General features: G+C 48.6%; 2 non-coding genes and 1 pseudogene across 2 annotated transcripts; all 3 read right to left on the reverse strand.

The window, feature by feature from the left end:
- LOC139230206 (nuclear factor 7, brain-like) overlaps window positions 1-21,067 on the reverse strand; it is a 926,603-nt pseudogene that overhangs the window by 598,086 nt on the left and 307,450 nt on the right.
- trnag-ucc (transfer RNA glycine (anticodon UCC)) lies at window positions 2,442-2,513 on the reverse strand. Its single transcript has one exon. It is a non-coding gene; the product is annotated as a tRNA-Gly (tRNA).
- Window positions 4,443-4,514, reverse strand: trnag-acc (transfer RNA glycine (anticodon ACC)). The gene has a single exon. It is a non-coding gene; the product is annotated as a tRNA-Gly (tRNA).

A 21,067-nucleotide genomic window follows, 5' to 3' on the forward strand; every position in this document is an offset into this window, starting at 1 on the left:
ATTGCAATATTTTGGTCACAATTAAATGAATTCCAGATTCACACAATGTACGTCAAGTGTCAACTGGAGATTCATTCAACATTCTTCCCATTTTGCCTGCCTCTGCCCTCTCAGGGAGCAAGTCCCCAGAATTTAACTGGAAATGACTCACTGATGTTGTTAAAGAATTTGAAACACTGCTGCTTGACTTGCAGTGCCTGAGCCCAGCTCCGACATTGATGTCTTTGTAGATTGACAGCTCATAGTATGAATTCGGGAAGCACTGTCGCCAGTCCATTATGACAGATTGATGACACGTAGACTTTGCATTGCAAGCATTCATGCATGACCCTTTGAAAACAGGTTGCTCAACAAAATCTTTGAAATGCTGCTGTAAAAACTGCTTGCAAGCAGAGTCATCAGAGGTTCATTTCATTCTCAAATAGAAATTGACAAATGTGATGGTTCGGAATCAAATGCAGGTCAATTGCTTGGAAGGCAACCATGCTTACCACTGCACCACCATGACACAACTGAAAACAAACTTTGATAAACCGCACAGTAATCCTGCAGCTTCTTCTGAAGAAGTTTTTGTTCCTTCTGATGCAATTCGACAGATTTGATGAAAGGTACCATCACAAGTAATGCAAGATAGACAGATAAAAGAAAGCATCGAAGGAACCAGCTAAAAATTGCAATATTTTGGTCACAATTAAATGAATTCCAGATTCACACAATGTACGTCAAGTGTCAATTGGAGATTCATTCAACATTCTTCCCATTGTTTCCACCTCTGCCCTCTCAGGGAGCAATTGCACAGAATTTAACTGGAAATGACTCACTGATGTTGTTGAAGAATTTGAAACTCTGCTGCTTGACTTGCAGTGCCTGAGCCCAGCTCCGACATTGATGTCTTTGGTGATTGACAGCTCATAGTATGAATTCAGGTAGCACTGTAGCCAGCACATTATGACAGATTGATGACACATAGACTTTGCATTGCAAGCATGCGTACATGACCCTTTGAAAACAGGTTGCTCAACAAAATCCTTGATATGCTGCTGTAAGAACTGCTTGCAACCAGAGTCATCAGAGGTTCATTTCATCCTCAAGTAGAAATTGACAAATGTGATGGCTGGGTATCGAACCCAGGTCAACTGCTTCGAAAATAACCATGCATACCACGGTATCACCATCACACAACTGAAAGCAAGTTTTGATAAACCGCACAGTAATCCTGCAGCTTTTTCTGAAACAGTTTTTGTTCCTTCTGATGCAATTCGACAGATTTGATGAAAGGTTACATCACATGGAATGCAAGATAGACAGATAAAAGAAAGCTTCGAAAGAACCAGCTAAAAATTGCAATATTTTGCTCACAATTAAATGAATTCCAGATTCACACAATGTATGTCAAGTGTCAACTGGGGATTCCTTCAACATTCTTCCCATTTTGTCTGCCTCTGCCCTCTCAGGGAGCAATTCCCCAGAATTTAACTGGAAATGACTCACTGATGTTGTTAAAGAATTTGAAACACTGCTGCTTGACTTGCAGGGCCTGAGCCCAGCTCCGACATTGATGTCTTTGGTCATTGACAGCTCATACTATGAATTTGGGTAGCACTGTAGCCAGTACATTATGACAGATTGTTGACACGTCGACTTTGCATTGCAAGCATTCGGACATGACCCTTTGAAAACAGATTGCTCAACAAAATCCTTGAGATGCTGCTGCAATAACTGCTTGCAACTCGAGTCATCAGATGTTCATTTCATTCTCAAGTAGAAATTGATAAATGTGATGGCTAGGAATCGAACCCAGGTCAACAGTTGGGAAGGAAACCATGCTTACCACTGCACCACCATGACACAACTGAAAACAAACTTTGATAAACCGCACAGTAATCCTGCAGCTTTTTCTGAAGAGGTTTTTGTTCCTTCTGATGCAATTCGACAGATTTGATGAAAGGTACCATCACAAGAAATGCAAGATAGACAGATAAAAGAAAACATCGAATGAACCAGCTAAAAATTGGTCACAAATATTTTGGTCACAATTAAATGAATTCCAGATTCACACAATGTATGTCAAGTGTCAACTGGGGATTCCTTCAACATTCTTCCCATTTTGTCTGCCTCTGCCCTCTCAGGGAGCAATTCCCCAGAATTTAACTGGAAATGACTCACTGATGTTGTTAAAGAATTTGAAACACTGCTGCTTGACTTGCAGGGCATGAGCCCAGCTCCGACATTGATGTCTTTGGTCATTGACAGCTCATACTATGTATTCGGGTAGCACTGCAGCCAATACATTATGACAGAGTGATGACAAATAGACTTTGCATTGCAAGCATTCGTACGTGACCCTCTGAAACAGGTTGCTCAACAAAATCTCTGAAATGCTGCTGCAATAACTGCTTGCAACCAGAGGTTCATTTCATCCTCAAGCAGAAATTGACAAATGTGATGGCTGGGAATCAAACCCAGGTCAACTGCTTGGAAGGCAACCATGCTTACCACTGCACCACCATCACACAACTGAAAGCAAGTTTTGATAAACCGCACAGTAATCCTGCAGCTTTTTCTGAAGTAGTTTTTGTTCCTTCTGATGCAATTCGACAGATTTGATGAAATGTAACATCACATGTAATGCAAGATAGACAGATAAAAGAAAGCATCGAAGGAACCAGCTAAAAATTGCAATATTTTGGTCACAATTCAATGAATTCCAGATTCACACAATGTATGTCAAGTGTCAACTGGAGATTCATTCAACATTCTTCCCATTTTTTCTGCCTCTGCCCTCTCAGGGAGCAATTGCACAGAATTTAACTGGAAATGACTCACTGATGTTGTTAATGAATTTGAAATACTGCTGCTTGACTTGCAGTGCCTGAGCCCAGCTCCGACATTGATGTCTTTGGTGATTAACAGCTCATAGTATGAATTCAGGTAGCACTGTAGCCAGCACATTATGACAGATTGATGACACGCAGACTTTGCATTGCAAGCATGCGTACATGACTCTTTGAAAACAGGTTGCTCAACAAAATCCTTGATATGCTGCTGTAAGAACTGCTTGCAACCAGAGTCATCAGAGGTTCATTTCATCCTGAAGTAGAAATTGACAAATGTGATGGCTGGGTATCGAACCCAGGCCAACTGCTTGGAAGATAACCATGCATACCACGGCATCACCATCACACAACTGAAAGCAAGTTTTGATAAACCGCACAGTAATCCTGCAGCTTTTTGTGAAGCAGTTTTTGTTCCTTCTGATGCAATTCGACAGATTTGATGAAAGGTTACATCACATGGAATGCAAGGTAGACAGATAAAAGCAAGCTTCGAAAGAACCAGCTAAAAATTGCAATATTTTGCTCACAATTAAATGAATTCCAGATTCACACAATGTATGTCAAGTGTCAACTGGGGATTCCTTCAACATTCTTCCCATTTTGTCTGCCTCTGCCCTCTCACAGAGCAATTCCCCAGAATAGAACTGGAAATGACTCACTGATGTTGTTAAAGAATTTGAAACACTGCTGCTTGACTTGCAGAGCCTGAGCCCAGCTCCGACATTGATGTCTTTGTAGATTGACAGCTCATAGTATGCATTCGGGAAGCACTGTCGCCTGTCCATTATGACAGATTGATGACACGTAGACTTTGCATTGAAAGCATTCATGCATGACCATTTGAAAACAGGTTGCTCAACAAAATCGTTGAGATGCTTCTGAAAGAATTGCTTGCAACCAGAGGATCATTTCATCCTGAAGTAGAAATTGACAAATGTGATAGCCGGCAATTGAACACAGGTCAATTGCTTGGAAGACAACCATGCTTACCACGGCATCACCATCACACAACTGAAAGCAAGTTTTGATAAAACGCACAGTAATCCTGCAGCTTTTTCTGAAGCAGTTTTTGTGCCTTCTGATGCAATTCGACAGATTTGATGAAAGGTTACATCACATGTAATGCAAGACAGACAGATAAAAGAAAGCATCGAAGGAACCAGCTAAAAATTGCAATATTTTGGTCACAATTAAATGAATTCCAGATTCACACAATGTATGTCAAGTGTCAACTGGAGATTCATTCAACATTCTTCCCATTTTTTCTGCCTCTGCCCTCTCAGGGAGCAATTCCACAGAATTTAACTGGAAATGACTCACTGATGTTGTTAAAGAATTTGAAACACTGCTGCTTGACTTGCAGAACCTGAGCCCAGCTCCGACATTGATGTCTTTGTAGATTGACAGCTCATAGTATGCATTCGGGAAGCACTGTCGCCTGTCCATTATGACAGATTGATGACACGTAGACTTTGCATTGCAAGCATTCGTACATGACCCTTTGAAAACAGGTTGCTCAACAAAATCCTTGAGATGCTGCTGCAAGAACTGCTTGCAACCAGAGTCATCAGAGGTTCATTTCATCCTCAAGTAGAAATTGACAAATGTGATGGCTGGGTATCGAACTCAGGTCAACTGCTTGGTAGGCAACCATGCTTACCACTGCACCACCATGACACAACTGAAAACAAACTTTGATAAACCGCACAGTAATCCTGCAGCTTTTTCTGAAGAGGTTTTTGTTCCTTCTGATGCAATTCGACAGATTTGATGAAAGGTACCATCACAAGTAATGCAAGATAGACAGATAAAAGAAAGCATCGAAGGAACCAGCTAAAAATTGCAATATTTTGGTCACAATTAAATGAATTCCAGATTCACACAATGTATGTCAAGTGTCAACTGGGGATTCCTTCAACATTCTTCCCATTTTGTCTGCCTCTGCCCTCTCAGGGAGCAATTCCCCAGAATTTAACTGGAAAAGACTCACTGATGTTGTTAAAGAATTTGAAACATTGCTGCTTGACTTGCAGGGCCTGAGCCCAGCTCCGACATTGATGTCTTTGGTGATTGACAGCTCATAGTATGAATTCGGGTAGCACTGCAGCCAGTACATTATGACAGATTGATGACACATAGGGCCCAAGTTTCCACAAGAAAAAAAACGGCGCCTAGAAAAATCCTTGGTATTCTCCACCGACTTGCAGGTCTTCTGGCCCAAGGCGCAGTCAGCACGAGCTGTGGGGGTGCGGAGACAGGTCCCGGCGCTGAAACCAGTGCCGGGACCTCTGCACATGCGCGCTACAGTCGGCACGCAAGTGCAGTAGCTCCAGGCGCCGAACTGTGTGGGAGGGGCCCGAAGCACGCAGCCCCTAGCCCTGGCTAAATGGCCTCACTGGGGCTGCGTCAATGAGGCTCCTCCCACGGCCAGCTCCTGCTCCCCCCCCCCCGACCAGACCCGACACTCGCTCGCCCCCCCCCCCCGCCGACCAGACACCCGCTCCCCCCCCCGCCGACCAGACACCCGCTCCCTGCCCCCGCCGACCAGACACCCGTTCCCCCCCCCCACCGACCAGGCACCCGCTCCCCCCCTCCGCTGACCAGACACCCGCTCCCCCCCCATGACCAGACCCGCTCCCCACCCCCGCCGACCAGACCCGCTCCCCACCCCCCCCGACCAGACACCCGCTCCCCCCCCCGCCGACCAGACACCCGCTCCCCCCCCCCGCCGACCAGGCACCCGCTCCCCCCCCCCCCGCCGACCAGACACCCGCTCCCCCCCCCCGCTGACCAGACACCCGCTCCGCCCCCCGACCAGACCCGATCCCCACCCCCCCCCCCCGACCAGACACCCGCTCCCCCCCCCACCAACCAGACACCCGCTCCCCGCCCCCCCGACCAGACACCTGCTCCCCCCCCCCACCGACCAGACACCCGTCCCCCCCCCCGACCAGACCCGCTCCCCACCCCCCCCGACCAGACACCCGCTCCCCCCCCCACCAACCAGACACCCGCTCCCCACCCCCCCGACCAGACACCCGCTCCCCCCCCCCCACCAACCAGACATCCGCTCCCCCCCCCCGCCGACCAGACCCCCGCTCCCCCCCCCGACCAGACCCGCTCCCCACCCCCCCACGACCAGGCACCCATTCCCCCCCCACGTCCAGACACCCGCTCCCCCCCCGACCAAACCCGCTCCCCACCCACCCCCGCCGACCAGACACCCGCTCCCCCCCCCGCCGACCAGACACCCGCTCCCACCCCCCCGCCGACCAGGCACCCGCTCCCCCCCCCCCGCCGACTAGACACCCGCTCCCCCCCCCGCTGACCAGACACCCGCTCCCCCCCCCCGACCAGACCCGCTCCCCACCCCCCCCCGACCAGACACCCGCTCCCCCCCCCACCAACCAGACACCCGCTCCGCACCCCCCCGACCAGACACCCGCTCCCCCCCCCCACCAACCAGACACCCGCTCCCCCCCCCCGCCGACCAGACCCCCGCTTCCCCCCCCCGACCAGACCCGCTCCCCACCCCCCCACGACCAGGCACCCATTCCCCCCCCACGTCCAGACACCCGCTCCCCCCCCCGACCAAACCCGCTCCCCACCCACCCTCGCCGACCAGACACCCGCTCCCCTCCCCGCCGACAATACCCGCTCCCCCTCGCCGACCAGACACCCGCGCCCCCCCCGACCAGACACCCGCTCCCCTCCCCGACCAGACCCGCTCCCCACCCCCGCCCCAGACCAGACACCCGCTCCCCCCCCTCCGCCGACCAGACAGCCGCTTCCCCCCCCTCCCCCCGCCGACCAGACCCGCTCCCCACCACCCCCGATCAGACCCCCGCTTCCCCCCCCCCCCACCGCCGACCAGACACCCGTTCCCCGCCGACCAGACACCCGCTGCCCCCCGCCCAACCAGACCCGCTCCCCACCCCCCCCGACCAGACCCGCACCCAACCCCCTCCGACCAGACACCCGCACCCGCCCCCGCCGACCAGACACCCGCTCCCCCCCCCCGCCGACCAGACACCCACCCCCCCCCGACCAGAACCCCGCTTCCCCCTCCCCCCGCCGACCAGACCCCCGCTTCCCCCTCCCCCCGCCGACCAGACACCCGCTCCCCTCCCCCGACCAAACACCTGCTCCCCCCCCACCGACCAGACACCCGCTACCCACCCCCACCAACCAGACCCGCTCCCCACCCCCCCCGACCAGACACCCGCTCCCCACCCCCCTGACCAGAGACCCGCTTCCCCCCCCACCACCGACCAGACCCGCTCCCCACCCCCCATAGACCAGACACCCGCTCCCCACCCCCCCCGACCAGACACCCGCTCCACCCCCCCCGACCGACCAGACCTGACCAGACACCCGCTCCCCACCCCCCCGACCAGACACCCGCTCCCCCCCCCGACCAGACCCGCTGCCCACCCCACCCGCCGACCAGACCCCCGCTTCACCCCCCCTCCCCCCGCCGACCAGACCCGACCAGACACCCGGTCCCCCCCCTGCTGACCAGACACCCGCTACCCCCCCCGACCAGACACCCGCTCCCACCCCCCGCCGACCTGACACCCGCGCCCCCCCCCGCCGAGCAGACCCGACCCGACATCCGCGCCCCCCCTCGACTGACCCGACCCGCGCTCCTGTTCCCCGACCCGCCCCCGCCCGCTCTCTCTCTCTCTCTCCCTCCCTCTCCCCCCGTCCCCTCCCCCTCCCCCTCCTCTCTCTCCACCCTCCTCTCTCTCTCCCCCCCCTCCTCTCTCTCCCCCCCTCCTCTCTCCCCCTCCTCTCTCTCCCCCGACCCCTCTCTCTCCCCCCCTCCACTCTCTCCCCCCCCTCCCTCTCTCTCCCTCCTCTATCTCTCTCCCTCCCCTCTCTCTCTCTCTCCCTCGTCCCCCCCGCTCTCTCTCTCCCTCCCTCTCGCTCTCAGCGGCACGAACGGTTGCAGAATTCTCCCTGGCTGAAGCACTTTCACACAGGTAGGAAAATGGTTTATTTAATCTTTTCTTGGCTTATAAATGTTTATTCAGGTTGGACTTATTTGTATAATATTTGTAGAAGTATAAATAAGGATTTATTATCGAATTTAATGAGTTCCCTTCCCCCCCTCTCCCCCCCACCTCGTTCTGGACGCCTAATTTGTAACCTGCGCCTGATTTTTTAATGTGTAGAACAGGTTTTTTCCGTTCTACAAAAATCTTCACTGGCTCCATTCTACTTTAGTTTGGAGTACATTTTCAATGTGGAAACGTTCAAATCAGGCGTCAGTGGCCGGACACGCTCCCTTTTGAAGAAAAAATTCTGTTCTAAACTAGAACTGTTCTACCTGACTAGAACTGCAGAAAAAAAAATGTGGAGAATTGCGATTTCTAAAATAGTCCGTTCTCCACCAGTTGCTCCTAAAAATCAGGCGCGAATCATGTGGAAACTTGGGCCCATAGACTTTAGTTTCAATTAGATATTCAGGGGCTGGAGGCCAGTGCAGGTCAATCACACCTCATCAGATGTACAGAGACACTCTGTAAAAGTAGGAGCAGGAAACCCGGCCTTCCTTTCTCCCCTTTACCTCATGCCTATTAACTCAACCCTACAGCTGCCCAGGCTGTTTGTGAGGTCCCACGGTGTACAGGATAACCGTCTATAAAACAGTACTCACTATGTCCAAATGATTGTACTTGATGCATTTTGAGATATTTATGAGAAACATAATGAAATGATTGATATTCAGAAATGGTTAATATTTCGCATTGATTTTATTTTTAATCACCCACCTTACAAACACCACAGGGCTAATTTACTGACATAACACACCGGGCCCAGAACCTCAGCCGTCAGATTGGAAATTCATGCTTTAACTTCCCAGGCTTAAAATAGTGGATGGAGAAACATGAGTTGATGGCGTGGTTTTACAATCTGTGCTCCTGGGCAGTGCTCAAATCACCAAAGTGGTAATTCTCCTTTACACAGACAAGGGGGGCCCCAGGTTCTATCCCTGGTCTGAGCTGAGTTATCAGGTCTCAGTAGGAACAGCAGTAGAGGGGCTGCAACAGGCCTCCTTACAATGGCCGGCCAGCACTCACTGGAAAGACTCAACCTGAAGACTGGCCAACAGAGTGTGACATGGGACAGTAATCGTCAATCATTCAGGGAGGTGAAAGGATAGGGTGAGGAAACATGTTTTCAAATCGTTATTTTCACCCTTAAAGAGCGCCTGGTTACTGTGGTTACTAAAATTCATGACCACTATATCTGACTGTTAATTGACAGACCCGGAACGGTATGTGATGAGGTGGGTGCTTTTCTGTGGAAGACATTTACTGACGGATGCCAGTATTTAAACTGTCATAGAAACATAGAAAATAGGTGCAGGAGTAGGCCATTCAGCCCTGCGAGCCTTCACCACCATTCAATAAGATCACGGCTGATTATTCACCTCAGTACCCCTTTCCTGCTTTCTCTCCATACCCCTCGATCCCTTTAGCTGTAAGAGCCATATCTAACTCCCTCTTGAATATATCCAATAAACTAGCATCAACAACTCTCTGCGGCAGGGAATTCCACAGCTTAACAACTCTGAGTTAAGAAGTTTCTCCTCATCTCAGTCCTAAATGGCCTACCCCTTATCCTAAGATTGTGTCCCCTGGCTCTGGACTTCCCCAACATCGGGAATATTCTTCCCGCATCTAACCTGTCCCGTCCCGTCAGAATCTTATACGTTTCTATGAGATCCCCTCTCATTCTTCTAAACTCCAGTGTATAAAGGCCCAGTTGAACCAGTCACTCCTCATACGTCAGTCCAGCCATCCCTGGAATCAGTCTGGTGAACCTTCGCTGCACTCCCTCAATAGCAAGAATGTCCTTCCTCAGATTAAGAGACCAAAACGGAACACAATATTCCAATTGAGGCCTCACCAAGGCCCTGTACAATTGCAGTAAGACCTCCCTGCTCCTATACTCAAATCCCCTAGCTATGAAGGCCAACATGCCATTTGCCTTCTTCACCGCCTGCTTTATCTGTATGCCAACTTTCAATGACTGATGAACAATGACACACAGGTCTCGTTGCACCTCCCCTTTTACTAATCTGCCACCATTCAGATAATATTCTGCCTTCCTGTTATTGCCTCCAAAGTGGGTAACCTCACATTGATCCACATTATACTGCATCTGCCATGCATTTGCCCACTCACCTAACCTGCCCAAATCACCCTGCAGCCTCTGAGCATCCTCCCCACAGCTCACACCACCACCCAGTTTAGTGTCAACTGCAAACTTGGAGATATTACATTCAATTCCTTCATCCAAATCATTCATGTGTATTGTAAAGAGCTGGGGTCCCAGCACTGAGCCCTGCGGCACTCCACTAGTCACTGCCTCCCATTTCGAAAAGGACCCGTTTGTCCCGAATCTCTGCTTCCTGTCTGCCAACCAATTCTCTATCCATGCCAGTGCATGACCCCCAATACAATGTGCTTTGATTTTGCACACCAATCTCTTATGTGGGACCTTGTCAAAGGCCTTTTGAAAGTCCAAATACATCACATCCACTGGTTCTCCCTTGTCCACTCTACGAGTTACATCCTCAAAAAATTCCAGAAGATTTGTCAAGCATAATTTCCCCTTCATAAATCCATGCTGACTTGGCCCAATCCTGTCACTGCTTTGCAAATGCGCTGCTATTTCATCCTTAATGATTGATTCCAACATTTTCCCCACCACTGATGTCAGGCTAACAGGTCTATAATTACCTGTTTTCTCTCTCCCTCCTTTTTTAAAATGTGGTGTTACATTCGCTACCCTCCAGTCCATGGGAACTGATCCCGAGTTGATAGACTGTTGGAAAATGATCACCAATGCATCCACTATTTCTAGGGCCACTTCTTAAGTACTCTGGGATGCAGACAATCAGGCCCCGGGGATTTATCGACCTTCAATCCCATCAATTTCCCAAACACAATTTCCCGCCGAATAAGGATATCCTTCAGTTCCTCCTTCTCTCTTGACCCTCGGTCCCCTAGTACATCCAGAAGGTTATTTGTGTCTTCCTTCGTGAAGACAGAAACAAAGTATTTGTTCAATCGGTCTACCATTTCTTTGTTCCCTATTATAAATTCAACTGAGTCCGACTGCAAGGGACCTACATTTGTCTTCACTAATACACTCCAGGAAATCCTCCTCCACTGCATTGCTACCAGTTTGGTTAGCCCAACCTACATGTAAATTAAAGTCGCCCATGATAACTGCTGTACCTTTATTGCACACATGCCTTATTTCTTGTTTGACGCTGTCCCCAACCACACTACTACTGTTTGGTGGTCTGTACACAACTCCCACCAGCATTTTCAGCCCTTTGGTATTCCGTTGCTACACCCATACCGATTCCACATCATCCAAGCCAATGTCCTTCCTTACGATTGCATTAATTTTCTCTTTAATCAGTAACGCCACCCCACCTCCTTTTCCTTTCCGTCTATCCTTCCTAAATGTTGAATACCCCTGGTTGTTAAGTTCCCAGCCTTGGTCACCCTGGAACCATGTCTCCGTGATGCCAATTACATCATATCCATTAACTGCTATCTGTGCAGTTAATTCGTCCACCTTATTCCGAATACTCCTCGCATTGAGGCACAGAACCTTCAGGCTTGTCTTTTTAACACACTTTGCCCCTTTAGAATTTTGCTGTAATGTGGCCCTTTTTATTTTTTGCCTTGGATTTCTCTGCCCTCCACTTTTACTATCTCCTTTCTATCGTTTGCCTCTGTCTCCCTTTTATTTCCCTCTGCCTCCCTGCATAGGTTCCCATCCCCCTGCCATGTTAGTTTAACTCCTCCCCAACAGCACTAGCAAACACTCCCCGTAGGACATTGGTTCCGGTCCTGCCCAAGTGCAGACCGCCCGGTTTGTACTGGTCCCACCTCCCCCAGAACCGGTTCCAATGTCCCAGGAATTTGAATCCTTCCCTTCTGCACCACTCCTCAAGCCATGCATTCATCTGAGCTATCCTGCGATTCCTACTCTGACAAGCACGTGGCACTGGTAGAAATCCTGAGATTACTACTTTTGAGGTCCTACTTTTTAATTTGGCTCCAAGCTCCCTAAATTCTTCTCATAGGACCTCATCCTGTTTTTTTATCTATATCGTTGTTACCAATGTGCACCACGACAACTGGCTGTTCACCCTCCCTTTTCAGAATGTCCTGCACCCGCTCTGAGACATCCTTGACCCTAACACGAGGGAGGCAACATACCATCCTGGACTCTCGGTTGTGGCCGCAAAAACGTCTATCTATTCCCCTTACAATTGAATCCCCTATCACTATCGCTCTCCCACTCTTTTTACTGCCCTCCTGTGCAGCAGAGCCACCCACGGTGCCATGAACTTCGCTGCTGTTGTCTCCCCCTGAAGAGTCATCCCCCCCAACAGTACCCAAAGCGGTGTATCTGTTTTGCAGAGGGGTTACCACAGGGGACTCCTGCACTACCTTCCTTGCACTGCTCTTCCTGTTGGTCACCCATTTACTATCTGGCTGTGTACCCTTTACCTGCGGTGAGACCAACTCGCTAAACGTACTATTCACGTCATTCTCAGCATCGTGCATGCTCCAGAGTGAATCCACCCACAGCTCCAGTGCCACAATGCGGTCCGTCAGGCTCTGCAGGCAGATGTCCGTCCCACACACGTAGTCGTCAGGGACACCAGAAGCGTCCCGGAGTTCCCACATAGTACAGGAGGAGCATAACACGTGTCCGAGCTTTCCTGCTATGACTTAACCCTTGGATTAACTTAATTGGGCAACAACAATGTTAAAAGGTTACTGACTGATAAAGAAAGAAATTGAAAAACTACTTACCAATCACCAGCCAATCACTTACCCCCTTGGCTGTGACGTCATCTTTCAATTTCTTTCTACCTCTTCCTTGCTTTCTGCCCCCGCTGCAGCTGCACAAGCATGCCTCTCTGACTCACCAACTCATAATTCACCAGTGCCAGCTTTAAGCCCCACTGCAAGTTCTGTTACACATACTGAGAACCAGCTGTGTGCAGTTATTGGGATTGGGGAAACTTGGAAGGAACAACACAAATTTTTTACAATTGCATTTGGAAAAGGAGGCTGGTCAGGAGCAATTTGGGGCCCTTGACAACTGATAACAGTGATATTGGGGCTGAATTCACGGCCCATACCGGTGCATATGAGGATTTTAATATTTAATGCAATGCTCAAAGGGCCAGCCATATGAGCGGCATCCATTGCACATGCATCTAAACCCGGAACTTGTGACCAGTCAACAATCCTCTCCACAGATCATACGATGCTAACAGAAATGGGCATTTGCTGGAGGAGATTTGAGTTATTTTCCCAACTTCTGTCCATCGAATGCCTGTGAAATTCTTACGCCTGTGTAAGACTTTTAAAGGACAGAAAAATACTTTTTTTTCGATAATTTAAACATTTAAAAACCTGTGAGATAAGGTAAGTTTATTTTTAGACCCAAATATGTACATTTATTTTTCAAATAATAAAATTTTTGTTTTAAATAGCTAATTAAATTCCAGTTTGATTAATTGTAAATATGTGATATATTTTTAATTTATTTTAAGTGTTTGTGTATTGTTGGGGGTATTCCCATTCACACTTGTGGTCATTCTGTACATACTGAACTCACCACAAGTATGAATGGGAATACCCCAACTTTGATTGGTTGGGCAAGCCCACGTGATCCCAGGGACACTTACAAAATGCCTGCGTCCCTGGGATCCATGGACCTCTATGCAGCCCTATGCATAGAGGCCCAGGACCGCAAATCGCTGAATCTCCAGGACCAGCAGGTAAGTTTGTACCTTTTTTGCAGATCTGAGGATGACGCCCGCAGGAAACCTCTGACCCCAATTTCTGCACCATTGTAAATGAAAATAAGGAAATAGTGGACATGTTGAATAATTACTTTGCATCATTTACAGTTGCCGGACAACCCAAGAAAATTAAAATTGAATCATGGACAGGACTCACCAAAAGTAATGTAAGCAAAGTTCGAGTAATGAAGAAAATAATGGAACTAACGGGTGACAAATCCCAAGGACCAGATCGTTTCCATCTCGGGGTTATAAAGGAAGTAAGTGAGAACATTGCAGATGCTCTAACTATAATCTTCCAATGTTCTCTCGATTTGGAAACCGTTACTTTTAGATTAAAAAATTGTGCATGTCAGTCCGCTATTTAAGAATATTGAGAGAGGGAAACCAAAGAATTAGCCTAACATCTGGTGTTGGAAAATTACAAGAGTCTATAACTAATGATTGAGTGACTGAACACCTTGAAAATCCTTCTGGCGAGTGGGTCAATAGGAAAAGGTCATAGATGCTGATCAGAGAGCCAGCATTGCTTTGTAAAGGTTAAGTCAGGCCTGACCAACTTAACTGATGTTTTTGCAGATGTGGGATTGAACAGAAAAATGTCTATGGATGTTATTTATATGCAGGAACGATTTCTACTCAGTCTCCCTTCTGCGCATGCGTCTCAAGCGAGAGTTAGGACATATAACACTGACTCCGACCCCCCAGTGCAATTCCTACGAACCTTTTCTGCGCATGAGTCAAACACCACGTTGCCTCCAATTCATCCAGCAGCAGCCTCGAGGCCCGAGCAGCCCAACGTATCGCTGAGCCTCCCATAGCGCCGAGCCCCGAGTTGGTCCTGAGTGGGCTGCGGGTGCTGAGCCGGCCCGAGCCTCCCGCAGTGCTGAGGAGAGCGAGAGGCAGGTGGGGAGAGCAGGCGGCAGGGACAGCGAGAAGTGGGGAGAGAGAGCTTCGAGGGTGGGAGGAGAGAGAGAGAAAGCTTGTGGGAGAGAGAGAGAGAGAGAGAGAGAGAGAGAGAGTATCTTGGGAGGGGGAAGGGGAGAGGAGACAGAGAGAGCTTGGGGGGCAGTGAGAGCCTGGGGAGGAAGAGAGAGACTGGGGGCTGGGGCCCGAGAGCTGGGGTAGGGGGGGAGACGGGGCAGAGAGAAAGAGAGTTTAGGAGGGAGGGAGAGCGAGAGAGAGAGAGCTTTGGAGGCGGGACGGGGGGACGAGAGAGAGAGAGCTTGGGGGGGTGGTGGAGGGAGAGAGAGCACTTGGGCCTGGGTGGGGGCAGAGAGAGAGAGATGGCTTGGGACGGTATAGAGAGAAAGAGAGAGCTTGGGGGGCGGGGGTGGGAGAGAAAGCTGGGGGTGGGTGGGGGGGGAGAAAGAGAGCTTGGGGGTGTGGGGAGAGAAAGAGTGAGAGAGTGTTTGGAGGGGTTGGGGACAGAGAGAAGATGACTTGGCGGTGGGGGGGAAGAGAGAGAAAGAGAGAGCTTTGGGGGTGGGGGGGGTGGAATTAGAGGGGAGAGCAGGAACTCAGAAAAGACGGATCATGTTCTTCCAACCACCTGGTGTGTGCAAGCTTGGTGCGTGTGTTAAAAGGGACATCATTGGGGTGGATTCACTTCATACCCAATAAACATGTTAACAATCTGCACAAAATGCTGGGGTGTGGGGCCAGAGAGAGCTTGGGAGGGGAGAGCCTTGCGGGGGTGGGGAGGTGGGGTCAGAGAGTGAGAAAGAGAGTTGGGGGGGGGGGAGAGAACGAGAGAGAGAGCTTTGCGGGGGAGAGAGGGAAATAGAGCTTGGGGTGAGGGAGAGAGCTTAGAGAGACAGCTTGGGGGTGGCAGAAAGAAAGAGGGTTTGGGGGGGAGAGAGAGCGAGAGAGAGAGAACTTTGGAGGGCGGTGGGAGAGCGCAATAGAGAGAGCGGACTTTGGGGGGTCAGGGAGAAAAAGAGCTTGGGGTGGGATGGGGAGAATGAGAGCGCTTGGAGGGGTTGGGGACAGAGAGAGAGAAGATGGCTTGGGGTGTGGCAGAGAGCTTGGAAGGGCAGAGAGAGAGCTTGGGCGAGAGCACATTTGGAGGGTGGGAAGAGAGAGCTTTGGAGGGGGGGCAGAGAAATTGAGTGCTTGGGGGAGGGTGCAGAGAGAGAGCATGGGCTGGGTAGCACAGAGAGAGAGCTTGAGGGGGCGGTGGAGAGAGACAGAGCATGGAGGTGGGGGGGGGGGGGGCGGGAGGGGCTCAGAGGGGAGAGAAGGAACTCCGAAAAGACGATCATGTTCTTCCAACCACCTGGTGTGTGCAAGCTTGGTGCGTGTGTTACAAGGGACATCCTCGGGGTGGATTCACTTCATACCCAATAAACATGTTAACAATCAGCACAAAATCCCCAATCTATGGGGGGGTGGGGGTAAGATCTTGTGCTGGGGTAAGGGTCTTCAGCTGGCGGAGGGATCTATTTACACTGGGGTAATGGAGTTCAGCTGGAACGTCGTGGTTTTTGGGGAGATCTAGCCTCTGTGGCTTTTTAAGTCAAAATGAATTGAATTACAAATTGGAAATTCACTCAGAATTTGGACTGGGTGGTGCCAGTTACACATTCCAGAGGAACTTCAGTGTGTGGCTTGTCCTCCAAGGGGACCAATCAGCAATAGGTCTGGAGAGCCAATCAGAGATAAGGCTGCATTTCAGTTGGTACAAATAGGACTTCCAGAAGCATTTGTTGAAGTCCTTGATGAAAGACTGTTCGTTAAACTTGGAGCTCATGGAATTAAAGACAAGTTATTGACCTGGTTAGGAAATTGGTTGAGCAGTGGAAGAAAGAGAGTCGGGATAATGGGCAGATAATCTAATTGGCAGGATGTGATTAGTGGTGTCATACAAGGATCTGTGCTTGATCCTTATCTATTCACCATATTTATTCACGACTTAGATAATGGGACAGGAAGCCACATATCCAAGTTCATTGACAATACAAAAATAGGCAGTATTATAAGCAGTTGAGATGGAAGCATAAAATTAGAAAGAGATAGTAATACATTAAGTGAATGGGCAAAACTGTGGCAAATGGATATCAACGTAGGCAAATGTGAGTTCATTCACTTTGGAATTAAAAAGGATATAACAGAGTACTTTCTAAATGGTTAAAGCTCGCAACAGTGGAGGTCCAAGCAGACTTGGGTCCATGTGCATACATCATTAACATCATTAAACAGGTGCAGGAAATAATTTAAAAAGCTAATGGAAAGTAGGCCTTTATATGTCGAGGATTGGAATATACGGGGATATATGTTATGCTGCAGCCGTACACAGCCCTGGTTAGACAACACCTGGAGTACTATGACAACTTCAGTACACCACACGGTTGGAAGGATTTATTGGCCTTGGACGAGTGCAGCATAAATTTACCAGAATGGTACTTGGACTCCAAGGGTTAAATTACGAGGAGAGATTACACAAACTAAGGTTGTATTCTGTGGAATTTAGATGGTTAAGAGGTGGTTTAATCAAAGTTTTCAAAATATTAAGGGGAACTGGTAGGGTAGATAGAGTTAATTTCCACTGGTTTGGGCAGTCAAGGACTCGTGGCATGGTAGTAAAATTAAAGCCAGGCCATTCAGGACTGAAGTTAGGAACCACTTCCACACACACTGGTAGATGTTTGGAACTCTCTTCTGCAAAGGGCAATTGATGCTTGGTCAATTGTTAGTTTTAAATCTGAGATTGATAGCTTTTTGTTAACCAACGGTATTAAGGGATATGTGGCAAAGGCAGGTATATGGAGTTAGGCCATGGATATGGCAGAACAGGATCAAGGGGCTAAATGGCCTGCTCCTGTCCCTACATTCCTATGGGGAGTCATGGTTTAAATGTAATGTTGTTAATTTGATTTAATTAACTTAATTACCTGAGCAAAGGGATATTTAATCACATTCTTTAATGCATCTCTGAACTTAGTCTGGGCCACTGCATAAATAACCGTGTTGGTGCAGGAACTCAAACGCTGGAGCATATATCCACTGTGTTCCACGATGGTAAACGGATCTGCGTAATCTGTTCTGAACAATTGAGTATCTGTAATTTGTACACATATTTCATAGAGGAAAATTACCATCCATAACAGGATAAAGCTGCCTGCAATTGTGAGCAGTAAAATGATGGATTTCCTTCGGTTCTCCATCTCTGGATCATTATGGTTCTCACCCGTCTTACTCCCTCGGAGTCCCCTCCTGACTCTACTGGCCTGCACAATGTGTCTGATGGTCAGAGCATTGAGCAGTGCAATCAACACAAATGGAGCGAATGGGGTTAAAATAACATGAAACCAGCAGTAAGCCATCCAAATGGGCAAGGTGTTGAAGGTAGATTTTACAACGCAGAACCATTGTATGGTATCAATTATTTCACCAAAATCGTTTGCAAAGTAAAGTGGAATGTTTAGTAAAAGGCTCAACCCACACACCGTTGTTATGATCACAGCCGCAGTTTTCTCAGTGCAATATTTGACTCTCAGCTTGTGGTAACAAATGGCGATGAATCGATCAAAGGTGAAGGCGACGGTTAACCAGACAGAACATTCAATGGCAGCAAATGCCAGGCTGCTATTGAGACTGCAGATGATAGTATAGTTCAGGAATGAACATGGGAAATAAAACCCTTTCATTTCATACAGAATGACATCAAATATCAGGACCAGTAGATCTGCCGCTGCCATGGCCACCAGGTAACGAGAGATACACGGCGAGAGACCGCATTTTCGCCGGGAGAGAACCACAATTGTGATTAAATTCGCTGCAATAACAGTGGGATAAATAAATTAATCATTGCAGGTATAACAAAATGGCCGGCAGGTAATGACAGTTAATCAATTTACAGCGCATATGTTCCACTACTCAATTCATGCTCTCTCTGACTCTCGATGTATTTCTACAGATGTCACTGATTCTGACCATCCCTCTGTTTTCCTCACAATCTATGTTTTTCCTGCCTCTCTATGACTCAGTTTGTTTCTGTGTCATTCGAATCATCTCTGTCTCTCTCACTTTAGCCGGGACTTTTCTGTTAGGTTATTTTTGGCGTGAATGGCGAAGAGTTAAAATACAGTATTAACCAGAAGCGTGCACTTATCCCCCAGGTCTCCTCACTAGCACAGCTTGAGCTGCAGATTGGGACAGGTTTGGGAGCCCATCATCTCATAAGCAGTCCCTCGGAATTGAGGAAAACATGCTTCCACTCATAAAGTGAGTCCTTTGGTGGCTGAACAGTCCAATATGAGAGCCACAGACTCTGTCACAGGTGGAACAGACATTCGTCAGGGGAAGGGGGTGGTGAGACTGATTTACAGCACGCTCCTTCCGTTGCATGCGCCTGACCTCTTCATGCTCGTGGCATTGAGATTCAAAGAGTTCAACGCCCTCCCGGATGCACTTTCTCCACCTAGGGCGGTCTTCAGTCAGGGAGTCCCAGGTGTCAGTGGTGATGTCGCACTTCACCAGGGAGTCTTTGAGGGCATCCTTGTAATGTTTCCGCTGCCCATCCTTGGCTCGTTTGCCGTGAAGGAGCTCTGCATAGAGCAATTGCTTAGGGAGTCTCGTGTCTGGCATGCGAACTATGTGGTCTGCCCAGTGAAGCTGATCGAGTGTGGTCAGTGCTTCAATGCTGGGTATGTTTGCCTGGGCAAGGACACTGATGTTGGTGCACCTGTCCTCCCAGGGGATTTACAGGATCTTGCGGAGACATCGTTGGGGATATATCTCCAACTACTTCTCTCAGAGAGTTGTATATCTATGGAATTCTCTGCCCCAAAGAGCTGTGGAGGCTGGGTCACTGAATATATTTAAGGTGAAGATCGACAGATTTTTGAGCGATAAGGGAATAAAGGATTATGGGGAGCAGGAAGGGAAATGGAGCTCAGAAAATGGATATCATTCAAATAAAATGGATGGGAACATTAAAAGGGAGTGTCAGATTAAGGGGAGAAAAATTCTGAGATACTTTGGAGAGTCTCAGACGACATCTCCACCCATTATCCATCTTGGCCCAGGTGCAGGAGTAGAGTACTCAGAGTAAACAGGCAACTATGTAAATAACGGAAACCCAAGGTGCAGACATAAGTTGGCAAACCTTGAGACATGGCAATAGGAAGAAAACAGTAAATAAGTTAATAAAGCAGTTACATTTACTGTGCATATTTTAATGGATTCCCAGGATGTGGACATCGCTGGCATTATTGCCCATCCCCGGTTCCCCTTAGGGACTTGCTAGACCGCTTCAGAGGGCAATTGGTGTGGGAATTGAGTCACATGTGGATAAGGCCAGATGGATAAGGGTGGCAGGTTTCTTACATAAGAAATAGGAGCAGGAGTAGGTCACCTGGCCCCTCGAACATGCTCTGCCATTTAATAAGATCATGGCTGATCTGATCATGGACTCAGCTCCATTTGCTTGCCTGTTTCTCTGTTTCTGACTGTCGCTCTCTAACTCGCTCCCTTTTCTGTTTCTCTATTTCTGACCATGTCACTCCTTAACTCTCTCCCTGTCTGTTTCTCTATATCTGACTCTGTGGGTGAAATTGGTTTTGGATGCTAGAGCAAAACAGACAATATGTTATTGGCACCAAATTTCTACCAAGACTGATTGTTTTGATTTTATTTCAATGGGAAAGGAAATTGGGCACGGAGTAAAACGGGCTCGGAATTGCTGCGAGTCTGTTTCGCATTGCTGTCGAAGACCAGTTTCCCCTCCAATACTGCAACTGTAATGTAAGTTGTTACTATTATTGGTGCTGAAACTCCAGAGACAATTATACTGTCCCGGTAATTTCTGTGATATTGCATTAATGATTCAGTCGAAACTGATTACAATTAATTGGTTTCAGTAATTATGGGCTGTGCAAACAACCCCGTGAAAACAAACAGATCAGAGAATCCACAAGAGCAGTGATACAGCTAAACACTGAGTGACATTGACAACTGATGGAAATGACTTACCAGGAACACCAAACACTGCGAGGATAGGGTAATAAACCGCTTCAATCTGGGCAAGGATTGGTCGATCCATCTGTTCCAGTGACACGGTGCCGTACTGCAGGCAATAGCTCAGTCTGACAATAAGATGAAGCCGCTTCAATCCAACCATTATTTATATCTGAGGGAAATCTCAAGTGAGGCAATTAGCTTACACAATGACTAACATTACTTACGGTCTTTTAAACAAATAGATCTTTTACACTAATGATTCTTTTCCATTGGGAGGGCAGAACTTCTGATCAGTGAAACACTCCAATGAACTTTAACCTATTTGCCCAATATTCCTGTGAATTTACAGAGGTGTTAACTCCTTAACGCACACGGGAATGTCAAGGTAAATCTGGTACTTGTATTGCGT

The sequence above is a fragment of the Pristiophorus japonicus genome, chromosome 19, assembly GCF_044704955.1.
Source record: "Pristiophorus japonicus isolate sPriJap1 chromosome 19, sPriJap1.hap1, whole genome shotgun sequence".
Lineage (NCBI taxonomy): Eukaryota > Metazoa > Chordata > Chondrichthyes > Pristiophoridae > Pristiophorus > Pristiophorus japonicus.